Here is a 26215-nt window from a genome sequence, read left to right on the forward strand (position 1 = left end):
TTACATGTAGGCTCTTTCTTCTTTCTGCCTATGTGGTTTTTCCCTGACCCTTCAATACCATACTTCAACACCATATACCTAACACAAACTCTTGCCGTGGTAGCGAGTCTGACTCGGAAACCGGCATATACTCCTTGTATCACTTCCCACTCCTCCCTGCTATCTCTTTCTTCTTCTTAGAAATAATAGCATGTCGGAGGCCATGTAGATTGAGTCGTTGGTCACGCGGGGGGAGCGGGCTTCGGGCCCCTCCCCCGAAAAAAAAAAAAAAAAAAAAAAGCTCTCAGGGAGCAAGGAGGGAGCTAGCTCATACAAGAGTCGACTCGTAATTGAACGACTAGCTCTCAAGGAACAAGGAGGGAGCTAGCTCTTACAAGAGTCGACTCTCATCTCTCCAATGAGTCGTTCAAAAGAGTCAGTTCGTTCATGAACGACCCATCACTAATACGGAGCGCCCTCTCTATCTATTTCTATGCTCGAAGGTCCTATCTTAGTCATAAACTCCCCACGCCTCCCACTACCTACTATGGGTTTGCTTGATGATTTGATCTTACTTTAAGGTTATCGCAACGCACAGGACGATCCCAGTAAATGTAACATATTGAATTGGCAATCCTGTTTTCTGACTAGGTTTGTGTTTTGCGTACGTTAATCGAGCCAAAATCGAGCAGCGGCTCTGCGATGGTTACTCTGATATGCTTGATTCTAAAAATGACATCGTGTTCGAGAAATAAAACTGTTTTTATTGGAACTTAATCACAACCTTCACAGAATACATTGTCTACTGATTATGCGGGAATCACTGTTCTATTTTTCCTTGAAGTGGTTGGCAGTGTTATAATGATCTGGTAGTTTTTCTGATATCATGTCATACCGTAAATTCGTAAACACACTTATTATGATTTAGTTTAGACATGTTACATGTCGCTGTTGGTCTGAGTAATTGTGGTCTTCATTATTGAATTTTTGTCCACAACCAAAAAAAAAAAAATCAAGTTTTGATATATTTGATATTTTACAGGTGCGTACTTTGAAGGTCAATCGTGTTCGATATTCGTTTACCAAAGGAGTTCTCTACATGCACTATTTAGGTAGGCAACTCTTCCCGATAAGATGCCAAATCACTTATTAATACTTTAAGCCCTAATAATCAGTTAGTTGGTAAAGTTGTGCCGAACACTTTTTTCCGTCGTGGCTTATGAATTGAGATTTCCTTACCATTTCCCTGCATTGTGTGTCGTGCATCTTCGCAATTTTTTCCGCAACAAACTTATGCATGTGTTGAGGTAATTATTTAACATTGATAATGAAAACCTTTCTGCTTTTGGTGTGTAATTGTGTTGGCTTGTTAATTTCATGGAAATCACGAAATATTTATTTTAAAACGATGCCTGCACTTGGTAAGATACAGTATAATCTTTAATTTTTCTTCAAAAGTCCAAGCCAGAACATAATATTGCTTGAATAACTGAGTGATACTTCTAAATTTGATCAGATCTTATTCTGTATTCAATAGTATCGGAAGATTCAGAACACCAGTAGCTATGAGAATGTTCACTTTTTCTCTTTTGCTTTCTCAGGGTCAAGGCATGCTGCATTACTGATCTCTAACATACCGGTAGTTGTAACAGAATTGATGTTTGCAAGATACTTTAACCCATGCATATAATCTTATCTAATACAAAATATGCCCCTGTAAAACGTTTTCATTTGCTGTCACCATAACTCGTACAGATTCTCAGTTTACAGAGCTGACTGCCACATTTACTACCAAGACTTAGTAAAATAACAGACATTACCTTATGAAGAGCAAATATTCTTGTTTTCTCCTTAATAAATGCTGCCTTTATGGTCTCTTAAATCTGTCTAAACAGAAGTTTGCAGTTATGAAGTTTAACCACTGAAGTGAGATACAATACACTACAGCACTCAAAATGGAAATTGTAACCCTACTAAGAAATTGGACATTAGAATTCTGAGCAATCTATTGCCGAGATTTTGACTGAATATGTTGGATAAACACTAAACATGTCACCAAGGACCTTCTTCATGCCGATATTGTACAACATGGAATGCTGAATGGACATTTTCCCCCCATCATTCAAAAATTTGCAGTCTTGAGATCCAGACACTAAGGGCTCGCTCCCACCTAGTGGAATCGAATTGAACCGAACAGCCAAAATTTCCATTCTACCGCTCACATCTAGCGGAACAGGATTCTACGGAAAACTGTAACAAGCTTGCATTGGACAGTCTGATAGAAAGTGTGAGGAGGCAGAAAATTACAAGAGATCAGAGAAGTTTCTGGCTGCATGAAATTAACAAGAGAGCCAAACGGCGAATTTTCAAACTTATTTGAACGTTTATTGGGCGATGAAGCTAAGTCTCAATGGTAGGCCTACTTCAGAGTTACTGTATTGCAATTTCAACAACTACCAGTATTTCAAACAGTAGAATTTAACAGAAAAGTTCAATTTTACAGGAGGAAATGCTACCTCAGATGCAATACAAGTCCGTGATCATTTTAAAAAACTACATCAATGCAGTAGATTTCATCCTGTGGCGGGATGAAATCATTAATCGAGGTGGGAGCGAGCCTTTAGTGTCTGGATCTCAAGACTGCAAATTTTTGAATGATGGGGGGGAAACAAAATTTTTAATTTTTCACAATTTGCTTTACGTCGCACCGACACAGATAGGTCTTATGGCGACGATGGGGTAGGAAAGGACTAGGAGAGTGGCCTTAATTAAGGTACAGACGCAGCATTTGCCTGATGTGGGGAAACCACGGAAGACCATCTTCAGGGCTGCCGACTGGGTTTCGAACCCACTATCTCCCGAATGAAAACTCACACCTACGCGACTCTCTGTAACATTAATTGAAGATCGTGAAGTGTATTTATTGTCCACAGCAGAGCAATTTCATATACAATAGCCTAGAATTTTTTAGGAAGACAGACGACAATTTTAAAACCTAGGAAATTCAACTTACGAAACCATTCAATGTAAATATATACATACATACATACATACATACATACATACATTATCATTATAGACTGTTATGCCTTTCAGCGTTCAGTCTGCAAGCCTCTGAGAATTTACTAAACGTCGCCACAATCCTCGATTTGCAACTAGTGTTGTGGCCTCATTTAGTTCTATACCTCTTATCTTTAAATCATTAGAAACCGAGTCTAACCATCGTCGTCTTGGTCTCCCTCTACTTCTCTTATCGTCCATAACAGAGTCCATTATTCTCCTAGGTAATCTATCCTCCTCCATTCGCCTCACATGACCCCACCACCGAAGCCGGTTTATGCGTACAGCTTCATCCATCGAGTTCATTCATAAATTAGCCTTTATCTCCTCATTCCGAGTACCCTCCTGTCATTGTTCCCACCTGTTTGTACCAGCAATAATTCTCGCTACTTTCATGTCTGTTACTTTTAACTTATAAATAAGATATCCTGAGTCCACCCAGCTTTCGCTCCCGTAAAGCAAAGTCGGTCTGAAAACAGACCGATGTAAAGATAGTTTCGTCTGGGAGCTGACTTCCTTCTTACAGAATACTGCTGATCGCAACTGCGAGCTCACTGCATTAGCTTTACTACACCTTGATTCAATCTCACCTACTATATTACCATCCTGGGAGAACACACAACCTAAATACTTGAAATTATCGACCTGTTCTAGCTTTGTATCACCAATCTGACATTCAATTCTGTTGAATTTCTTACGTACTGACATCGATTTAGTCTTCGAGAGGCTAATTTTCATACCATACTCATTGCACCTATTTTCAAGTTCCAAGATATTAGACTGCAGACTTTCGGCACAGTCTGCCATTAAGACCAAGTCGTCAGCATAGGCCAAACTGCTTACTACATTTCCACCTAACTGAATCCCTCCCTGCCATTTTATACCTTTCAGCAGATGATCCATGTAAACTACGAACAGCAAAGGTGAAAGATTACAGCCTTGTCTAACTCCTGTAAGTACCCTGAACCAAGAACTCATTCTACCATCAATTCTCACTGAAGCCCAATTGTCAACATAAATGCCTTTGACTGATTCTAATAAACTACCTTTAATTCCATAGTCCCCCAGTATGACGAACATCTTTTCCCTCGGTACCCTGTCATATGCTTTCTCTACATCTACGAAACATAAACACAACTGCCTATTCTTCTCGTAGCATTTTTCAATTACCTGGCGCATACTGAAAATCTGATCCTGACAGCCTCTCTGTGGTCTGAAACCACACTGGTTTTCATCCAACTTTCTCTCAACGACTGATCGCACCCTCCCTTCCAGGATGCCAGTGAATACTTTGCCTGGTATACTAATCAATGAGATACTTCGATAGTTGTTGCAATCCTTCCTGTTCCCTTGCTTATAGATAGGTGCAATTACTGCTTTTGTCCAATCTGAAGGTACCTTACCAACACTCCACGCTAATTTCACTACTCTATGTAGCCATTTCCTCCCTGCCTTCCCACTATACTTCACCATTTCAGGTCTAATTTCATCTATTCCTGCTGCCTTATGACAATGGAGTTTATTTACTATCCTTTCCACTTCCTCAAGCATAATTTCACCAACATCCTTTTCCTCCTCCCCATGAGCTTGGCTGTTCGCCACACCACCATGATGATTTCCTTTTACATTGAGAAGATGTTCAAAATATTCCCTCCACCTCTCCAGTGATTCCCTGGGATCTATTATGAGTTCACCTGAATTACTCAAAACACTGTTCATTTCCTTTTTCCCTCCCTTCCTAAGATTCTTTATTACTGTTCAGAAAGGTTTCCCTGCTGCTTGACCTAGCCTTTCCAGGTTATTACCAAAATCTTCCCATGACTTCTTTTTGGATTCAACAACTATTTGTTTCGCTCTGTTTCTTTCATCTACGTACCAATCCCTGTCTGCCTCGGTCCTTGTTTGGAGCCATTTCTGATAAGCCTTCTTTTTACGTTTACAGGCTGCTCTCACTTCATCATTCCACCAAGATGTTCGCCTTTTCCCATCTTTACACACAGTTGTTCCTAGGCATTCCCTTGCTGTTTCTATTACAGCATCCCTGTATGCCACCCATTCACTTTCTATATCCTGAACCTGCTTACTGTCTACTGTTTGAAACATCTCACTAATCATATCCATGTACTTCTGTCTAATGTCCTCGTCCTGGAGACTTTCTACCCTTATTTGTTTGCAGACAGATTTCACTTTCTCTACCCTAGGCCTAGAGATAGTTCACTACAGATCAGATAGTGGTCTGTATCATCAAAAAATCCGCGAAAAACTCGTACATTCCTAACAGATTTCCTGAATTCAAAGTCTGTTAAGATATAGTCTATTATGGATCTTGTACCCCTAGCCTCCCATGTGTAGCGGTGAATAGCCTTATGCTTGAAGAATGTATTCGTAACAGCTAAACCCATACTAGCACAGAAGTCCAGCAAATGCTTCCCATTCCCATTAGCTTCCATATCTTCCCCACATTTACCAACCACCCTTTCGTATCCTTCAGTTCTATTCCCAACTCTCGCATTGAAATCGCCCATTAGCACTATTCTATCCTTGCTGTTGACCCTGACCACGATGTCATTCAATGCTTCATAAAACTTGTCAACTTCATCCTCATCTGCACCCTCACATGGTGAATACACGGACACAATTCCTGTCCTAATTCCTCCCACTGACAAATCTACCCACATCATTCGCTCATTTACGTGCCTAACAGAAACTATGTTGCGTGCAATTGTATTCCTGATAAAGAGCCCTACCCCAGACTCTGCCCTTCCCTTTCTAATACCCGTCAAGTACACTTTATAATCTCCTATCTCTTCCTCATTATCTCCCCTTACCCGAATATCACTTACTCCTAGCACATCCCGATGCATCCTCTTTGCTGACTCAACCAGTTCTACTTTCTTTCTTCCATAAGCCCCATTAATATTGATAGCTCCCCATCGAATTCCATTTCGTTCGCCAAGTTGTTTCCAAGGAGTCCCTCGCCTGTCAAATGGGAGTGGGACTCCATTACTCCCATAGGTCCGAGGCTTGCTTAAAGTGTTCTGAGCTCGGTAAATTCATGAAGCAGGATGCTGCCCTACTTGCAGATAGTCCAAGTGAGGACCTCTCCTCTAACGGGTTATGGACCACCGGTGAATTGTATAGTCCTAGCCGCCTGAGCACAAGGAGGGCCAGGACTCAGAATATGTCCGAGATGCCCACTCCCATTCCATAGCAACTGGTATCCCGATTCTCAGGACCACTTACTAGGCCACTCAGACGTTGCCCATGGTTCACGAACAAGGACGTGACTACAGTAACCCACAAACATAATAAACACTTAAAGATACATCCCATGTGAGATGTGATGTCAGTTATCGTACTGATATATTATATGTGGACTCCAGCATAACATGATTTTGTGATGAAGTGAGCAAAAAAAATTTAATAAATCGTATACAGGCCACAGTAACCTACCACAAAAATGAATATTCTAATAAGTTTGGTACCTTGCTTATTTCTTCCCAGGCATTATTTTTTACATTGTTGTAGTGATGCTCGTGGGTCTTGTAGTAGAGGAAATTATATTTTTGAACTAAACTGATTAGTTTTCCAGGATTATTATTTTTATTATTATTTAGCGTATGGCTTATACAGACATAATCAGTAATATATATACATATTTATAGCTGGGAAACAAAGTAATTTGTGCTTCACAATTGAATATCTAGTTCTTCAATCCGGCATGCAGCATCTGGAGTTAGCAGCAGGAGTCATCTTCATCACCGTGATAGGCTCGAATCTTACATTCCCTGACGATATGACGAATAGTCTGGTGTGGAGCTCCACAGTCACAGTCTGGATTAGGTAGCTTTTTCCACTTATGGAGAGCGGCTCTGTTCTGTTCTGATTCTATTCAGGGCAGTCCAGGTCTTGTGTGGTAGGTGGGATCCACATGGAAGTCTGGGACCTGAGAAGAACGTATGAAGACGCACATCCGTTGCTGCTTCCCATCTACTTTTCTACTCATCAAGAGATTTAAAATCCTTAGCATCCATGTTAGCAGCATCACGCAGAGTTGGATGGCGTGATTTTAGTCTATTAAGATTCAGAAGTGGCAGGTCACTCTTCACGGGTAGGCTAGGATTTCTTGAGATCTTGTGGAATTCCTTCATAAGGGCATTAGATCGGCGTAGATCAGGTGGCATTATACCAGTTAGCAGTGGAAGCCAATGAACTGGAGTAGATGTGATTGCGCCAGATATGATGCAGTGTTTAGTATCACAAAACAAAATGTTCCCAACCGTATCCAAGAAACAACCTACTTTCCAGTTGAAGCTGATATGCATTTGCTGCCAAATGGTCATCCGAAAGATCTCGACCCGACCGTCTACAAAGTTGCACGAATCTTGATAATTCAGTTTGATTCTCTTCCGCTAGTCGAAAAATATTCTTGGAGGAGAATCCTGTTCCGTTCAGTTAATTTGATTCGACTCGTGACAATCGCCATCTCTATCTCCCATTTAAACAAATTCTGTTCGGTTCAATTCCATTCCAGTCTGTGGGAGCTGTATGAGGTCATGAATCATGTTTTTTTTGCCTTGGGTTTCTGTGATCATCGTGATCATGTCTGGTGACATACTGCAGAGCGTGGCAGAAAAATCTTATTGTAGAAAACCACTCGGAGCCAACATCAGGCATTATAGTCGGTGGAACTGTTTTGTTTAATGTGAATTTGACCTTGGTGATGGCAATATGACTGTTCAATAGGAATGAGTTAGCTGGAAAATTTATAATGTCCAATAACTGACCAACTATATTGGTATTATAAATTTACTCATTTGGAACAAATATTTCAGGTTCCCTTTCGGAATCAACATCTTTATCATCTGATGGCCAGGCAGGCATCATTTTTTGAAAATGAGACAAAGTCTCTCATAGTGTATTGGCACTGCCGGTGGCTTCAAGTAGCCTACGCAGTGGCCTTCCACTGTATGCGTTAGCCATGCGTCTTGGTAGGTGTGCTATTTACCAACTGATGAGCCCAACTTAGCACACTGGGGCAAAACGCTGGCAACCAGAAATGAGTTAGCTGGAAAATTTATAATGTCCAATAATGGACCAACTACTGTATATTGGTATTATAGATTTACTCATTCGGTACAAATATTTTGTGTTCCCTTTGGAATTCAACATCTTTATCACATACCACTTAGTCAAACTGCTAGTTTTCGTTCTCCCAGTCCTCCCAGCCCAAACTTTGCAGCATTCTTGTAACGCTACTCTTGTCGGAAATCGCCCAGAACAAATCAAGCTTCTTTTCTTTGGTTTGTTTTCCAGTTCTTGAATCAAGTAATCCTGGTGAGGGTCCCCTACACTGGAACCATAGTCTATTTGGGGTCTTACCAGAGACTTGTATGCCCTCTCCTTTACATCCTTACTACAACCCCTAAACACCCGCATAACCATGTGCAGAGATCTGTGCCCTTTATTTACAATCCCATTTATGTGATTACCCCAATTAAGATATTTCCATATTTTAACACCTACGTGCTTATACTGATCCCCATAAGGAACTTTCACCCCATCATGCAGTAATTAAACCTGAGAGGACTTTTCCTATTTGTGGAACCTACAACTTGACTTTTAACCCCGTTTAACCATACCATTGCCTGCTGTCCATCTCACAACATTATTGAGGTCATTTTGCAGTTGCTTACAGTCTTGTAACTTATTTATTATTCTATACAGAATAACAACATCTGCAAAAAGCCTTATCTCTGATTCCACTTCCTTACTCATATAATTTATATATATTAGAAAACATTAAAGTCCAATAATACTGCCTTGAGAAATTCCCCTCTTAATTATTACAGGGTCAGATAAATTTTCACGTACTCTAATTCTCTGAGATCTATTTTCTAGAAATATAGCTACCCATTCAGTCACACTGTTGTCTAGTCCAATTGCACTCATTTTTGCCAGTAGTCTCCCATGATCCACCCTATCAAATGCTTTAGATAGGTCAATCACAATACAGTCGATTTGACCTTCTGAATCCAAGATATCTGCTATATCATGCTGGAATCCTACAAGTTGAGTTTCAGTGGAATAACCTTTCCTAAACCCGAACTGCCTTCTATCAAAACAGTTATTAATTTCGCAAACATGTTTAACATGATCAGAAAGAATGCTTTCCCAAAGCTTATATGTAATGCATGTCAACCTGACTGACTGGCCTGTACTTTTCGGCTTCATATCTACCACTCTTTCCTTTGTACATGGGGGCTACTATAACAACCCTCCATTCATTTGGTATAGCTCCTTCATGCAAACAATAATCAAATAAGTACTTCAAGTGTGGTACTATATCCCAACCCATTGTCTTTAGTATATCCCCAGAAACCTTATCAATTCCAGCAGCTTTTCTAGTTTTCAACTTTTGTATCTTATTGTAAATGTCATTGTTATTATAAGTAAATTTTAATACTTCTTTAGCATTAGTCACCTCCTCTATCTGGACATTATCCTTGTAACCAACAATCTTTACATACTGCTGACTGAATACTTCTACACACTCCCCTTGTTCATTAATGATTCCTGGAATGTCTTTCTTGGAACCTGTTTCTACCTTAAAGTACGTATACATACCCATCCATTTTTCACTAAAATTTGTATGACTGCCAATTATGCTTGCCATCATGTTATCCTTAGCTGCCTTCTTTGCTAGATTCAATTTCCTAGCAAGTTTCTTCAATTTCTCCTTACTTCCACAGCCATTTCTAACTCTATTTCTTTCCAATCTGCATCTCCTTGTTAATCTCTTTACTTCTCTGTTGAAATACAGGGTTTCCATAAAAGAACTCTGGGGTTTTGAGGCAAAATATTGTAATGAAGTAAAAAGCGTATATTAATGTTTAATACATGGTTGGAAAGGTTGCATTTTCAAGTTTTTTTAACAATTTAATAAGTTCAATATGAGCCCCTTTAGTGGCACTGCACACATCGTAACTGTCTTCCCATGTCCTGGCCAGCATGTCTGGGGGGACGGTTGCCACACAATTGATTATTCATTCCCTGAGATGGCCAACATCACGAATTTTCTCCGCATACACAAGATTTTTGATATGCCCCCAGAAGAAAAGTCCAACGGAGTCATATCAGTGCTCCTTGGAGGCCATGGAATAGGTCCTTGCCTTCCAATCCATCTGTTGCCGAGTCGAGCGTCAAGCGCCTCACGCACACGCAAACTGAAGTGTGGCGGTGCCCCATCTTGTTGGAAGTTGACTAAACCCTTCTCCGCCTCAATGTCATCTAACTGAGGAAAAAGTTATTTTCATCGATTTCGTTTAGCATAGAAACAGAAAAATCAAATCTCTTAATCTTGTCTGTCGGTTTAATGTGGTGTAATAGTTGAAGTTTGTAAGCAGTTAAACAAAGTCTTTTATGAACTACCTTATGAACTGTTGATCTTGGTAACCCCAACTCCAGACTGTATCTTGTCAATGATTTCTTAAGGCTTCGAAGGCATGAAGCTTGGATTCTGTCCACATTCTCTTGTGACACGCAGCCTACCTGGCAACTTTTGTTTTAAAACACGTCCTGTTTGTTTGAAAGCACTTAACCATTGGCGAATGATTTTATCCATAGGCAGGTCAACACCATAATTACGTCAAAAGTTTCTTTGTACCGTGACAACAGAATGAGTTTCTATTAGCCAAATAACACATTGAGCCTTTTGTTGCGGCGTCGTCATAGCGCGGCAACCGCTACGTTGTTTCAAGGTCAACGCTCCGCAGCGCTGCTAACTGTTGATGAAAACATTCCCAATTGGTATGACTAAAACTTGATGAGCTACTCGTTTCAGAGAAATTAACTACATTTTGCTATCTTCTACAGTTTTTAAGATATAAATTTTTAAAACCCCAGAGTTCTTTTATGGAAACCTTGTATAGTGGCTCTTTGCCATTCTTTACCACCTTTAAAGATACAAACTTGTTTTCACATTCCTGAAAATTGCTCTAAACCCATCCCAGAGTCTATTTACATTCTTATTTATAGTTTTCCAGCGATCATAATTACTTTTCAAAAACTCTCCCATACCTGCAAGCTTGTAGTTTTATAAAATTGAAGACTGTCTTGATAAAAAATTAGGGTTGTGAAGAAGAAGTGAGGTAGGGCTGCAGTTAGTCTAACTCTTTAATTTATTTTACTGCCTGTTATATAAATATTGGAAAGAACGTACCGACCTTCAGCTTTATGTGAAATCCAACATGGACGTGACTTTTCACTTAAAAGTTCCACATGTATTGACCAGGATTCAAACAACAGCCATCTTGGTGAAAGTCAGTTACTACGTCACTCGACTATACACCCCTAGGAAGGAAAGGAGAAATAGTAGAAGAGAAATACACAAAATTCAGTTTGGAGATTCGGGTTAGTCAGTAGACTATTCAGGGTTCAATAGCGGGAATATCTGAGAGAGATTGTCCTCCTGATTCAAAATAATCTGCTATATCTTGGTTGAATCCGACAAGTTGATCCTCACTGGAATAACCTTCCCTAAACCGAAACAGCCCTCTTTCAAACCTGTTCATAATTTTGCAGACACCTATTATAATCATGAAAGAATGCTTTCCCGAAGCTTATATGCAACACGTCAAGCTGACTGCCCTGTATTTATCGGTGTTATGTTGATCACCCTTTTCTTTGTACACAGGGACTACTGTAGGAACTTTCTATTCATTTGGTATAGCTCCTTCATGAAAACAGTAATCAAATAAGTACTTCACATATGGTACTATATCCCAACCCTTTCCTTTAGTATTTCCCCAGAAATCTTATCAATCCCAGCTGCTGTTGTAGCTTTCAACATTTGTATCTCCCTGGACATTATCCTTGTAACCAAGTATCTTTACATACTGCTGACTGAATACTTCTGTCTTCTGTAAATTCTCACAGATACACTCACCTTGTTCATCTGTAATTCGTGGAATGAATTTCTCGGAACACTCTTCACTATAATTTGCACGACTGTCAATTATGCTTGCCATAATGCTATCCTTAGCTGACTTCTTCACTAGATTCAATTTCCTAGTAAGTTCCTTCAATTATTCCTTTCTTTCACAACCATTTCTAGCTATTTCTGCCAACCTGCATCTCCCTCTTAGTCTCTCTACTTCTCTGCTAAAATACAGCAGGTCTGTACCATTCTCTACAACCTTCAATGGTGCATACCTCTTTTAATATTCCTCAACTATAGCTTTAAACCCAACCCACTGATTGTTTACATTATTATGTACCATTTTCCACCGATCATAATTATATTTTAAAAGCTCCCTAGTGTCTGTCTTTTCAGTAATATAGTACTGCTTAATAGTCCTTTTTTTACAACCTTCCTTCCTATTACAATTTTTTTTTACCATATCTAGAACAGCTTCATGGTCGTGTATACAACCTATCACTTCACTTTCATTATAGAGTTCATCTAGTCTTACCTGCACCATGTCTTAGAATATTCTGCCCCTCTAGTTGGTTCCATCAATTCCTGATTGAGCTGCCTTTTCCAAATTAACTCATTTATAATTTGTTGGTAATGCTTTCTGTCATTCGCATTACCTTCCCAATTGACATTTGGTAAATTGAAATCACCTGCTACAATCATGTTCCTTTCTGTGTTGTTTCCCACATAGCTGATTATCTTACCAATTAATTCCACCTCAGCATCGGTACCACCCTTTCCATGTCTATACACTCCAAAAACATCAAGTTGACTATTATCTTTAGAGATGAGCCTTAAAATTTCGTAGTTTTCATCTGTAACTTTTTTGTAGCTACAAACTCTTTTTTTCACCGTTTCTGTGATAAATATTCCAGTTCTGTGAGAAAATTTCTGCATCTATAATTACACTTCTCAGCTATGATCCAGCTCCTATTACAATATCTGGTAAATATATATCTATTAAATTACTTATTTCTGTTCCTTTCTTCACAGTACTATCATTTTTATGTCATTCTGCTTGACGTCCAGCTCCCTATATTCTTACCAGCACTCTCTAGTTCACCCTGTTTCCTAGAATGTACCTATGTACTGTATACCAGTAACCCTTCTAAACAAACCTCTTAACTTATACATACCACTACAGATTGAGTGAAGACCATGAGGGCACTGATCCCTATCTCCTACCCACCCATTAGGAAGTGTACAAATCTCACTCCCAGTTTCCTACATATCCACTTCATAGTGATATTTAAATCCCTGATCACCTCATACACAGTATTCATCTGATAACAGTATCCACTCCCTTAAACCTTTGCCGTGCTGCAGTAACCAGATCCCACACGTCCCCAACTATGTCGGCACCTATACCTGCTTGCCTTTCATTGTGGGTACCAATGTGATAAACTACCACTTTCTCCTTACCCTCCTCTGTCTCTTCTACTTACCTCAACCTAATTCCTGGGTAACACTCTACCCTCATTCCCTTTCCTCCCAACACTTTTCCCACATGCCTAACAGTAGAGTCCCCTATAACCAGAGCTTGTACCCCACCCACTTCCTTTGACCCCCAGCCTCGTGGTCTCCCTTATCTTTCCTGACAGCTGCAGAACCTACTTCCTCTTCCTTATTCTCCCACCCATTGTCCCTGTTTTACCTTCCTTTTCCTATCCTCTAATGTACATTTCCCTTTCCTCCTACTTCTCCCCTCCTCTGCAACAGTTCCCTGTTCCTCATCTTCCCTCTACTTTTCTACCTGCAGTTTCTCATACCGAGGGGACACAGATGAAGAATACACCCATGGTATCCCCTGCCTGTCTTAAGAAGCGACTAAAGGGGTAATGCCCTCTGCGGGTGGGGGGACGCAGATGTAGAATACATCCCCGGTATCCCCTGCCTGTCGTAAGGGGCGACCTAGGCACGGACGTGGTTTGCGGTTTGGTATCATGTGTTGGACCCTCTGTGGATGGGAGGGGTTTGAATACAGTCACAGGTAATTCCTGACTTTGCAAGTAATAAAAGGTGACAAAATAAACCTTTTAGCATCCTAATTCCTGACTGTCATAAAAGGTGACTAAAAGGGTCATGTGGCCATCGGTTCCCTCTTTATTTTTTTCAAATTTTTTGAGGGTTAGTTGTAGATCGATTCAAAATTCTTGATGTGCGTGCTGCTTGGAGATAGGCCTCTTACGTGTGCGATTACGCTCGAAAGCCCGATCGTGACCCCAGGAAGCCTTTGGGTGGGAGCACCATGTATCCGTGCAGTAGTATCCGCCTGACAACACAGATCCTTGCACAGCCGAATGCCGGAAGGACATATTATTAATTGCTTTTAATTTTTCTCTATATTTATTACTCTGTACATGCTATTGCAGGTGATTGGAGGAAGGGAGTCCTAGTGCTCATTTCCTCAGTCATTCCATATTAGGCATCGTCTAACATCGGACCCCGGGCAATATTGGCAACGACCAGGTAGGTATTGCCTTGGCTGCTTGGTACAGCTACAGAGGCCCGTGATCGGAGTGGGTGGCATTCAGGGAGGATGATTTCGGGCATGGCGTTAAAACAACTTCCGTCTGCCACATGTAGTTCGCTACCCAAGTCTTTAACATTTGATTCCCTAAGAGTGGAAACCTCCTGGGAACAAGCACAGTGAATTAGTTTGGGTCCCAGCTTCCCTAGGTTCCTGGTTGCTACCAGAGTCAATGGGCAAGATTTCAAGCTGATTAAATCGATCCTTTTCAGTCGACACATCGAAGGTGTATATGGCGAACTTGAGGCTTTTAAGAAAATGCGCAATGGTGGTTTGCATCTTTAGACGAGCACTGCGCTCCAAGCAGATCGGTTGCTTAAGTGTGACCACTTTGGCGAAATCCTCGTCAGAATCTGGTTCATGGAGTTATCTTCCACCGTGATCTCGTTCTGAACACTGACGTTAATTGATGGAAGACACGAAGCACCGTGGCATGACACATGCCTAGCGTATCACGGTCAAAGTCAACAGTGAAGATGTTGCCACGGGTGCATTCATAGTCTCCTTCAAATTGTCAGTGTTGCCAGACAAAGTCAAAGTTACAACCTATCGTTGCGATGTGAGGCCTTACACCCCGCCTCCTATGCGGTGCTATCAATGTCAGAGATTCGCACACATGGTATCTCGTTGTTCGAATCCATCTATGTGTGGTATGTGTGGAAGAGAAGCTCATGGCACGGAAGAGTACACAACTCCACATACGTGCGCTAACTGCCCTGGTCTTCATTCTCCTTGGGATCGGAACTGTCCGGTATACCTGAGTGAGAAGAAGATCCAGGAGATCAAGATCCTGGATGGTCTTTCCTACCAGGAAGCACGCCGTAAGTTCAATTCTCTGAATGCCCCAGCCAAGACACTATACTTCAGCATGATAGCACAGTCTCTCCCAGGTTCGTCATTCACAACTGCAACACCTTCCCAGAAGATCGCGTTGATGAGCAATGCCGCAAAGAGAAAAAGCTCAAAGGCCGGTTCATCCCAGCCTTCAACCACAAACAAGTCTGTGCCGGCTAAGAAACCTATGCCGGCACAGCAGGGGTCCCTTCAGAGATTGGCAAACGCCATGCCTAAGCCGGTGACGGCAGCATCGTCGACCAGGGCTGGAAACTTACTTCCCAGCCCGTCTAAACAAGAATCGACTGCAGGAAAGAAGAACGCTCTTATCAGGCGTTCTTCCACCTCTCCTACGAATGACATCTCGTGCCCTCCGCCTGGAGAGTCTGAGTGTGCGCCAGCAGATTTTCCTCTTGAAAAACCTGTGCGCTCCCCTCATAAGAAGAAACCCTGCCCCCGGAATACGTCGAAGAAGTTCAAGGCGTCACCACATGAGGTGATGCACATGGAACATTTATCTCCATCTTCGGTTGGGGATGTGAGTGTAGGTTAAGTAGCATCTCGCTGCTTCTAACCTAAAACTCAGAAGTCCACACTATGGCACTGTTACAATGGAATTGTAACGGTTATGACAGGCATCTTACTGAGCTGTGCCAGTTAATTAGTTCGTGGCGAGTATAGTCTATATTCAAGAAACCAATCTCAGACAAGGCCATCATACGGTGTTGAGAAATTTTTGACTATACTCGACAAAACGACATTATGCCCATCGGGCTTCCGGTGGAGTTGGTATTTTTGTTCGCTCTGACACCTACAGCGAAGAGGTTCCCCTAAGAACTCCACTGGAACCAGTTGCGGTATGTGTACCACTGCCTGTCATAGCAACAGTGTGTAATGTGTATTTTCCACCAGGGGACCCACTTCTCGTCATTGATGTAATTGATCTTATAGATCAGCTCCCAGCTCCATTCCTTTTAATGGGTGATTTTAATGCCCACAATCCTCTATGGGGCTCTAGAATACCATGCCCTAAAGGAAGGGAATTGGAGAGATTAATACAAGAGCTGGATTTATGCATTTTGAATACAGGGGAAGCAACACATTTCAGCGTGGCGTACAGCACTTATTCGCGCATTGATGTTAGTCTCTGCAGCCGAGCACTCGTTTCCCTGATTCAGTGGAATACACATGATGATCTCTGTGGCAGTGACTATTTCCATATTATTCTTACTTTGTTGTAACAGAAATCCATCCAGGTTCCTGCCTGATGGATTCTTCAACGTGCTGATTGGCTAAAGTTTACATCATTAGATGTCTTTAATAATGCGAATAACCAGAGTGTAGACGACGATATAACTTATATAACACAAGTTATTCTTGCTGCTGCTGAGGAGTCCATTCCATTCTTTTCAGGAACTCCTTGATGGAAGCTCGTTCCCTGGTGGAATGAAGAAATGCACCAGCTATAAGAGAACGATGTCGCTCTGATAAATGGTACCGTAGGGAGCCTACTATGGCCAACATGGTAACATTTAAAAAACTCCACTCTAAGACGTGAGTTCTTATTTGACAGAGTAAGAAACATACACTGTCATCTCAAGTGTGGACTAAACCTTGACGTATTTCTGGAGTGCAAGGACCATCCTCAGTACCGGGAATTTCCATTTCAGGCCATATTGTGACAGATGCACCCTCGGTTGCTAATCATTTTGCAGATGTATCCGGTTCCAGGAATTACCATCATGATTTCTTATCTCTGAAGCGGGAAGCATAACGTCGTCATCTTTGTTTTGCCACTCAAGCTACAGAGGACTATAACATGCCCTTTATGGAGTGGGAACTCCACAGCGCTTTGGCGCTTTGTAGGGACATGTCTCGCGGACCAGATAATGTCCATAACCAGATGTTGGAACACTTCTATGAGAATAGTCTTTTCTATCTCCTTGGGGTGTTCAACCAAATCTGGGTTCGAACCCCACCGTCGGCAGCCCTGAAGATGGTTTTCCGTGGCTTGCCATTTTCACACCAGGCAAATGCTGGGGCTGTACCTTAATTAAGGCCACGGCTGCTTCCTTCCCACTCCTAGGTATTTCCTATACCATCGTCGCCATAAGGCATATCTGTGTCGGCGCGACGTAAAGCCACTAGCAAAAAAAAAAAAAAAAAATAGCAACCGAATCTGGATAGAGGGTGAGTTTCTGTCACAGTGGCTAGAGAGTATAATAAATCCTCTCCTCAAGCCTGACAAATTCCTAAATATGCAGAAAGTTACAGGTCTGTTTGCCTAACTAATTGTCTGTGTAAGCTGTTTGAGAGGATGGTGAATCGCCGACTAGTGTGTTGCTTGGAGAAAAGGGGACTATTGTCCGAGTACCAATGTGGTTTTCGAGCCGGTGCTCAACTTCTGACCACATGGTACGCCTGGAGGGTTCTATCCAAGACGCTGTTTTCTTTGACTTAGTAAAGGTCTATGATACCACATGGCGATACAGCATCCTATCAGTCCTGTGTCAGTGGAATTTCCAAGGTAACTTGCCGTTATTAATTATAATTTTTTGTCTCTCCGTCTATTCCGTGTCTGAATAGAGAGGGTATATTCTCAAAAACACGTTCAAGAAAATGGAGTCCCACAGGATCAGTTCTCAGCGTTACTCTGTTCGCGATGGCCATAAACGGTATTGTCGCTGCTGCTGGTTCAGCAGTAATACCGTCACTGTATGTAGACAATTTTTCACTGCATTATAGCTCGCAAAATATGGCCGTCGCCGAGGGACAATTACAGCAAGCAATTAGGAGAGTGGAACAGTGGACCTTAGAACATGGCTTTTGGTTTTCAACCACAAAGACCTCTGTTGTGCACTTTTGCCAGAAGCACACTCTTTACTCTCATCCTGAGCTTTATTTAGGGAATGTCGCTCTTACCGTAGTTGACACACGTGTGGCAGTTAAAAGTGAAATGCTCTAAAAAGTTTAACATCCTGAAGTTTCTTAGCGACACTACTTTGGGGAGCAGATCACACGGTGCTCCTACGGTTTTATAGGGCACATATTTTATCCAGATTAGACTATGGCAGTGCAGCATATGGATCAGCAAGGCAAAGCGTTCTAGCCAAACTGAATAGCATTCACCACAGTGGAGTTAGGTTGGCAACGGAAGCTTTTCGTACAAGCCCCATTGCTAGCCTGCTCGCTGAATCTGGTGTGCCGCCTTTACACCTGCAGCGCCAGCAAATGCTTCTGTTCTATGCTGCAAATTTGCGACAGATGCCACTTCACCCATGCTATCCTTGCATATTCCACAATGGAAACCGTCGGCTGTACGCTGCTTACCCTTGAGCAACGCAGCTGGTTGGAATACGCTTGGATAGCAGTCACAGATTATTTGATGTACCTTCGGTTCCTTGTCTTATCAACTGACCAAGTAGGATACTTCCTTGGATAATACAACGACCTGAAATCATTCTAGATTTGCACACCGGCACGAAGGAAAACACGCACCCTTCCATTTATCGGAGACTCTTCCTGTCCGTTGTTGGCTGGTACCCTGATTCGGTCATTGCTTTCACGGATGGTTCGAGGGCAGAAGCGGGAGTAGACTGTGCGTTCATTGTCGACCATAACAGGTTTCTTTTCCCTCTACCAAAAATCTGTAGTGTGTACACAGCAGAGCTCTATGCCATCTGTGAAGCTCTGCAGTACACACTGTCCGATGAGTGCCGGCAATTTCTGCTGTGTACTGACTCCTTGAGCGCACTACAGTCTATAGATACATGTTTCCCTCAACACACTCTGGTGCAGCGGATCCAGGACCTACTAGCCGGGTGTTCGGATGCTGGCACCAGAATTACGTTTATGTGGCTCCCAAGCCACATGGGTGTAGAGGGAATCGAGTTAGCTGATAAGGTTGCCAAGGAGGCTGTTACCTTGCTCTCATTGCCTTACAGGATTCCAGCCAGTGACATTCGCTCTTAGCAGAGATATCTGTTTATATCCCATTGGGAGATGGAATGGCAGGCCACCCCTCTTCCAAATAAGCTGAGAGCGATAAAAGGAACTACGAAGGTATGGAAGACTTCGCTTCAGGCTTCTTGGAGGGAAGCAGTGGTATTATGTCGTCTTCAGATTGGCCGTGGCATAGTAAGGCACTCCTTCCTACTGAAGAGTGAACGCCACCGGTGTGTACTTGCGACGGTCATTTTACCGTGGCACACATCCTTATGGAGTGCATGGACCTGGCTGATCTGCGCCGTAGTCTACAACTCCCGAGTGCCATTTCCCTCATCCTATGAGATGACGTTCAGTCAGCAGACCTAGTCATCTATTTTATGAGGGATAGTGGTCTTTTTTATCGTGTGTAATAATGTCCTTTGTATTAGTGTATTCTTGTTAACTATGCTTTTATCTCATTGACTCTATTTAAGCTTGTGCTTGCATATTTTAATGTGTTACTTTAACTTCTAACTTGAATGATATATTTCTCTGCACTTCAAGGCCTGGGCGATTTGGCCGTGCGGTTAGGGTCGCGCATCTGTGAGCTTGCATCCGGGAGATAGTGGGTTCGAACCCCACTGTCGGCAGCCCTGAAGATGGTTTTCAGTAGTTTCCCATTTTCACACCCTAAAAAAGGCCACGGCCGCTTCCTTCCCACTCCTAGGCATTTCCTGTCCCATCGTCGCCATAAGACCTATCTGTGTCGGTGCGATGTAAAGCAAATAGCAAAAAAAAAGAAAAGAAAAAAATAGCACTTCAAGGCAATACCTTATTTCATTGTAACCTATATTTTCTATAATTTTATTAGAAAATAAGGCATTGCAAATTAGATCCACTGATTGTTTTAATCTCATAATAATTTATCATCATCATTTAGTTTAAATTCTAGTCAGTGAATATATTTTAAAATTTTAATTATCATGTCCTTTTGTTCCGTCTCATACCATTAGGGGCCAATGACTTAGCTGTTAGGTCCCTTTAAACAACAAACATCATCATCATCATCATCATCATCATCATCATCATGACTCGTACCGATTTCTCACAAATATCTGTCCTGAATTCTGTCTGACACCTGTAGCAGCAGTAGTTTGTGCTTTTCCTTTTATTACTCCCCCAAGAACATCTTTAGCCCTGGCCTTCACTAGATACTTTTTTTCCTTCCTTTTTTTTCACATCTAAGGTTAGTTCTTGGAATTTGACATACTTTATTATGAAACAGCTACAGAGAATGATCAGACCATTGCTAAACTGCCCTTGTCCATTACAACCAAACAGCCTCACTAGGAATGAAATTGGGATGAGTCAAACAAGTGAGTAAGAAGAAAGCAAGTTTTGCCAGTGAAAACTATGCCTTCAAAATTTTTGTGTAATTGAGAAAGAAAACTATGTCTTGGGTGGTCTGTGATGATGTTTGTACCCATGTCTTTGTTGTCAGTAGATAGAAACCATTGTGGAATATAGTTCAACATTCAATAGATAGATGGAATGCACTGAGCTTAGTTGGTTTTTTAGTTTCCCCTAACTCTTGTTTTGATACGCATAACAGTATTATGCAGTTTGTCAGAGACCAGGAGTAGGAAATGAATTAAGACTACACGCTTTTATTAACACTTCTGTAGTGTTATCTCTACTTCATCCATAATATTATGCAAGTATTTCATACACTAATTTCAAGATTAGAGACTAACTTAATTGCAGTTACTGGATCCGTAAAAAACTTCCTGATTTCCATACAAAGCTGAAGAACAGGAATAATGACTTTAAAAAAAATGTAAATCAGGCTCTCAATTATGTCACCTTCAGAGAAACTGTCATTTGTAAAAACATACTACAGCATTTCTTTCATCTTGTGTGGCATTCGTGGAAAAGTGGTGTGATTTTGAAAACAGTCCTATCTGTCACTTTTCTGTACTGGACCGTACTGAAACGTGGTCATTTGAATACCTTGTGCAAATGGACAGAATTTTCTACATGGAGTTTGTTGGTAATGTGATGTATGAAGAGTATAATGGTTTAAAGTTGGTGCAAACACATATTTACACTTTGTTTCCAAACATTCTAAAATTAGTTCAAGCTGTTTTATCAATTCCACTCCTAATAATGTTGCTGCATACATAGCCTCTATATCCAGAGAAGCAGGTTTGACTTGTCCATGAGGGAAGTGAAATGTTTGAAAGCCCAAAGCTAACCAAATTCAGATTATTCTCATGCCTTTCTATTAACCCTCCTTTAAACGCGCGCTCTGTTGTAACATCAATACAAGTGCGCGGACTGACAGTCCGCGATTGTTTGTAAGCTTCCATTCTTTTCATTTCAATTCTTTTTCCAAGAATTCCTGATTTCTCTCATCTGTCAATCTGTCTTACATCATAATTACTTTATTTCGATTTTATTTATATCGATAAATTTATATATAGCCTACATTTACAAGAACATTTCAGTCCTTTAGGATAAATTAGAAGTTATCAACTGCAAATCACGGGACTTAGCAAAACTAATTTTAAATTAACAATAATTGGTTATTAATTTACTTCTTGGAATAAAATTGTAATCGTTACATCCTATTAATTGATGTTTATCGCACGGAAGAAGTCACGACGTCGTGAGGTTCTTGCCACGGAATAAGTGCATTTCATTTCATCCACCTTATCAACGCCCGACTTCATGTCATTATAGAAGGTAATCATTGAGGGTTTTGATCCATCTTAATCGCCATCAAGAGAATGGTTTTCATGGAAAGTAGATGGAACCAATACAACTTTGTCTTTTCTTGACTTGTATGACACAAGGGTATATATAGCGATTTGTGCATGTTACGATTTCTTGTAGCATTTTGTCAGTAAAGAACAATTGCAGAGCTTCAACTGGCATCTCAGTATTTATGGCAACTCCTACTACTTCAGGCAAGTGTTTTATAAGATTACGTTCAGGTCTCCTGACCCTTCCATTACGGTTCATTACAGGCCGATGATTCCACTGGGTCCCGTCCTTTCCAACATACATTTCATGCTGCTCACTTTCAGTCACGTCCTCTTCACACGTGGACTGTTTGCTCTGAGAATTACGATCACTATTGTTTACGACGTCCCGATCACTATCATCACTTGCACCAACTTTTCGTCGTCCAACCACTGCTCGATTTGATCCATAACTCTCGGAATAAATCGCACCAACTCCTTGGAAATAGGATGCAAAATAATTATTCATAGCTCATTTTGTAATATTGTGTTTATCCCACTGTAAATAATCACAAGTAGGAAATATATCAAAATGAGCCCACTACTACATGTGTAGTACCGGTAGTAAAATGATATAATTTTATAATAAATAGTAACGGAAGAATGAATGACTTACCAAAAGAGTGAGTAAGATTAACAACTCACCAATACACGCCTGCGGACTCAGACTCCGCAAGTCTGCAGTTGACAATATAAACTTCTGTAATCGACAGCTCGGCGGTTACTCGGACATTCTCACACCGTCACGGGCTTTGTATTGTTGCAGAAGGAAGCTACAAGAAGGTAGCCCGTTCTGCCTTGCATTTTCGGCCTATGATACCAAAGAATAATAAAGTGCGGACTCTCACTCCGCGGCGCGTGTAACGGAGGGTTAATGAGATTGAAGGACATGAAAACAAGTAAAGCTCTGGGATTTGATGGGCTCCATCCCAAATTCCTTGTCACCTATGATAAAAATGCACATTTATGGTTGTGTAAGTTTGCTACCAACATTCTACAGACTGGTAAGGTTCCTTCCTTACTGAAGCAAATAAAAGTCATTACTGGGAAACCCATTAGTAAACCAGAGAGTTACAGACCAATCTCACTATTTGGTATGCTACATATTAGTAGAACGACTCTTTGTGAACCCAGTTGCTCCAAAATTACTAGCAGAAATATCCATAGAGCAAGCAGGATTTAGGCCTCACCGCAGCTGTACAGACCAGGTATTGTCACTAACAATATTTATTGAGGCAGGATTCCAAAAGAACTTGAAGACATCTGTGGCATTCATCGATCTTAAGCCTGCCTACAACAGTGTATAGAGGGAAGGTTTGATTTTCAAGCTACTTAGAGTAATTCCATGCAATCAATCAATCAGTCGCTACTGATCTGCATTTAGGGCGGTTGCCCAGGTGGCGGATTCCCTATCTGTTGTTTTCCTAGCCTTTTCTTAAACGATTGTTACCAATCTAGTCTATAACATGCTGAGTGACAGAGTTGTCATGGGTAGTAGTGTTAGTGCACAAAGGAAACTAAATGATGGAATTCCACAAGGTTCTGTCATAGCTCCTCTCCTTTTCATTTTGTATAAGCTGATATGCCTAGGACGAAATCAAGGAAGTTTCGCTATGCAAATGATTGGCCAATAGCCACAAAGAACTCAAATATAACAACTAATGAGACCTCACTCATACCAGATCTGAGTGTTCTAGGGGACTATTTCTGCAGATGGAGACTCCAAACAAGTATGACCATGACTGAAGTTTGTTCCTCCCATCTGAACAACCATATGGCTAACATGGATCTCGGAGTGTATTTTGACAGTGTCTTTTTACCACACAATCAATATCCCAAGAACCTGGGTGCTACTTTGGATAGAATTTTATCCTTCAAACAGCATTATTGCTGAAGACTGCTGTGAAGCTGAGATCACATAACTACATTATCCAGAAACTTTGCAGAACAACATGGGGCTCTAATGCTTCAACACTTTGCTCTTCATCAATTGGTCTCATTTTATCTGAGCTGAATACTGTGCCCCTTGTGGTTAAACAGCCCTCACATCAGGAAGATTTATGTTGAAATCAATAAAACAATGTGATTGATGTCCAGTACCATTAAGAGTACCCCTACTCAATGGCTACCAGTTCTGAGCTACATCTGTCCACCTCATCTCTGCAAGTGTAATGTTCTGGTCAAAGAGTACAGCAAGATACTCCAAAATCAGGATCTTCTTTTTCTTGCTGACATATCTGACACTTGTCTAACCAAACTTTGTTCAAGACAGCTCCCTATGAAGATAGCTGCAAGACTAATCAGTGAGAAATTTGATATAGTGCAATGGTGGTCCCATGATTGGAAGATTTTTGCTCCTCAGAAGTTTCAAGACATGCCATCAGTCACCTCTAAAGTTCATGGATTTGACCTGCCTCACCAAATCAGGACCAACTCTGGAGTTTGTGCAGAATCTGTGTTCTGATAAGTTCACCTGCATACACCCCAGCGTCAGTGGGTAGGGTCTGACACATCCCACTCTGATGAGTCTAGTGTCAGACCTAAGACAAAACGCTGGTTAATAGAGCAAACGCCTGAAAAGCCTTACATCTGATATGATTTTGACAGTTTGATGAATACTTCATGGACAAAAGCCAGAAATCATATGGATACAAGTTTGATTAGTGCTGAACTCTGTGTAAAGGTTAACTGTACAATGTCTTGTGGTGAGTTCATAGAGTATGTGAAAACAAAGCTAAACTACTCAGTGCTAGTCTTGAAAACCAGAAATACAGTTTTAAATTTAAAACACAAAAAATAATATAGGCCTACTGTATGAACCTTAGTAATTCTCATTATTTGCAGCTTGTTGGTGTTACTTAGGAAATTGAGTGTAAACTGTTCTATAAATATGTCAGAACTTTTCATCTGTTAACATTATAATTTAAATCAAGATTTCTTTGATGTCTGGTATTATCCCATTTTTATTGTAAGGAGATCAGGTAATTTTGTTCAGGAGAGGTGTTAACCTTAACTACAATCCACATCTCTTTTACTACTATATATCAGAACACGCTAATGTAACAACATTATTGCCATATGTTCTGTGTTTACTGCTGAACCCTTCACTCCATACCTTCTTTACTAATCACATCAAGCAACTGGATGACCCACTCCATCAAATCTGCTTTGTTCACATGACTAGGATGAGTTAACAATGGCTATTCTCTTGTTGTTTGGTAGGAAAATTTTAGTTATAGCTCACCTGATATTAAGGAGCTTTAGATAACAACAGGGCAATCCATATAATACTTTACTATTTAATGATTTATAATTTCCCTTTGGAAGCCAGTGTAAGTGTGAAATTGAGTTTATTGAACACAGTAGCTCTGGGAGAATCTGTACTGCAGTGGTACCCCTACCATCCATTACTGACTTACAAATATTTCTGATTGTTGTTGTTATTATTAATTAGTTCAAAGTCTTCTGTTTTTGCAGTCATAACACAAACATGCCTTGGCAGCATGTTTTTATTGTGAAAACGTACTGGAAGACAAATTCCTTGATTGAAACACAACAGGCATTTTGAGGAGAATCATCATCATCATCATCATCATCATCATCATTGTACAGTTCCAGTTTCCCGGGTACTGTTAATGAGCCTCTTCCACTTCTTCCTGTCCGTATACAACTTATCATGCAGAACATCATCCACTGTCCATCCTCTGGTAACTAGATCAACCTTGATCATGTCTATCCATTGGGTTTTAGGTCTTCCTGCAGGTCTTCTCCCCTCCACCTGTCTTTCCAAATTTATTCTGGCTGTTCTTGTAGGCTCCATCCTCATCACATGCCCTACCTCCATAGTCTGGATGTGCCGATTCGGTCTAAGAGGGATGTCTTTATTCCGGCTTCTTTCCTCACCTCCTCATTTCTTAACTTGTCCATCTTGGTCTTCTGGATGGTGCTTGCAGTCTTGATGAATCTCATTTTGTGAGGATGCACGCTTCAATACCATACATAGAGCCCTGCGCGGATATAAAAAATAATATCCGCATCCACTCCGCTTCCACACTTCCTTCATCCGCATCCACAAATGCTTATCCGTATCCCCGAATTGTTATC

General features: G+C 41.1%; 1 protein-coding gene across 6 annotated transcripts in view; it reads left to right on the forward strand.

Moving 5' to 3' along the window:
* The first annotated feature begins 568 nt into the window (after window positions 1-568).
* The window catches only part of LOC136884642 (thiamine pyrophosphokinase 1), a 204064-nt gene continuing 178417 nt past the window's right edge, over window positions 569-26215 (forward strand). For 2 of the 6 annotated variants that reach the window (XM_067156872.2, XM_067156894.2), the window contains exons 1-2: window positions 637-848; window positions 1022-1091. The gene's annotated coding sequence lies outside the window, so the exon portion shown is untranslated. The other 4 variants (XM_067156922.2, XM_067156879.2, XM_067156887.2 and 1 more) reach the window with 4 other exon arrangements.

Source organism: Anabrus simplex, chromosome 1 (genome assembly GCF_040414725.1).
Source record: "Anabrus simplex isolate iqAnaSimp1 chromosome 1, ASM4041472v1, whole genome shotgun sequence".
Taxonomy (NCBI): Eukaryota; Metazoa; Arthropoda; class Insecta; order Orthoptera; family Tettigoniidae; genus Anabrus; species Anabrus simplex.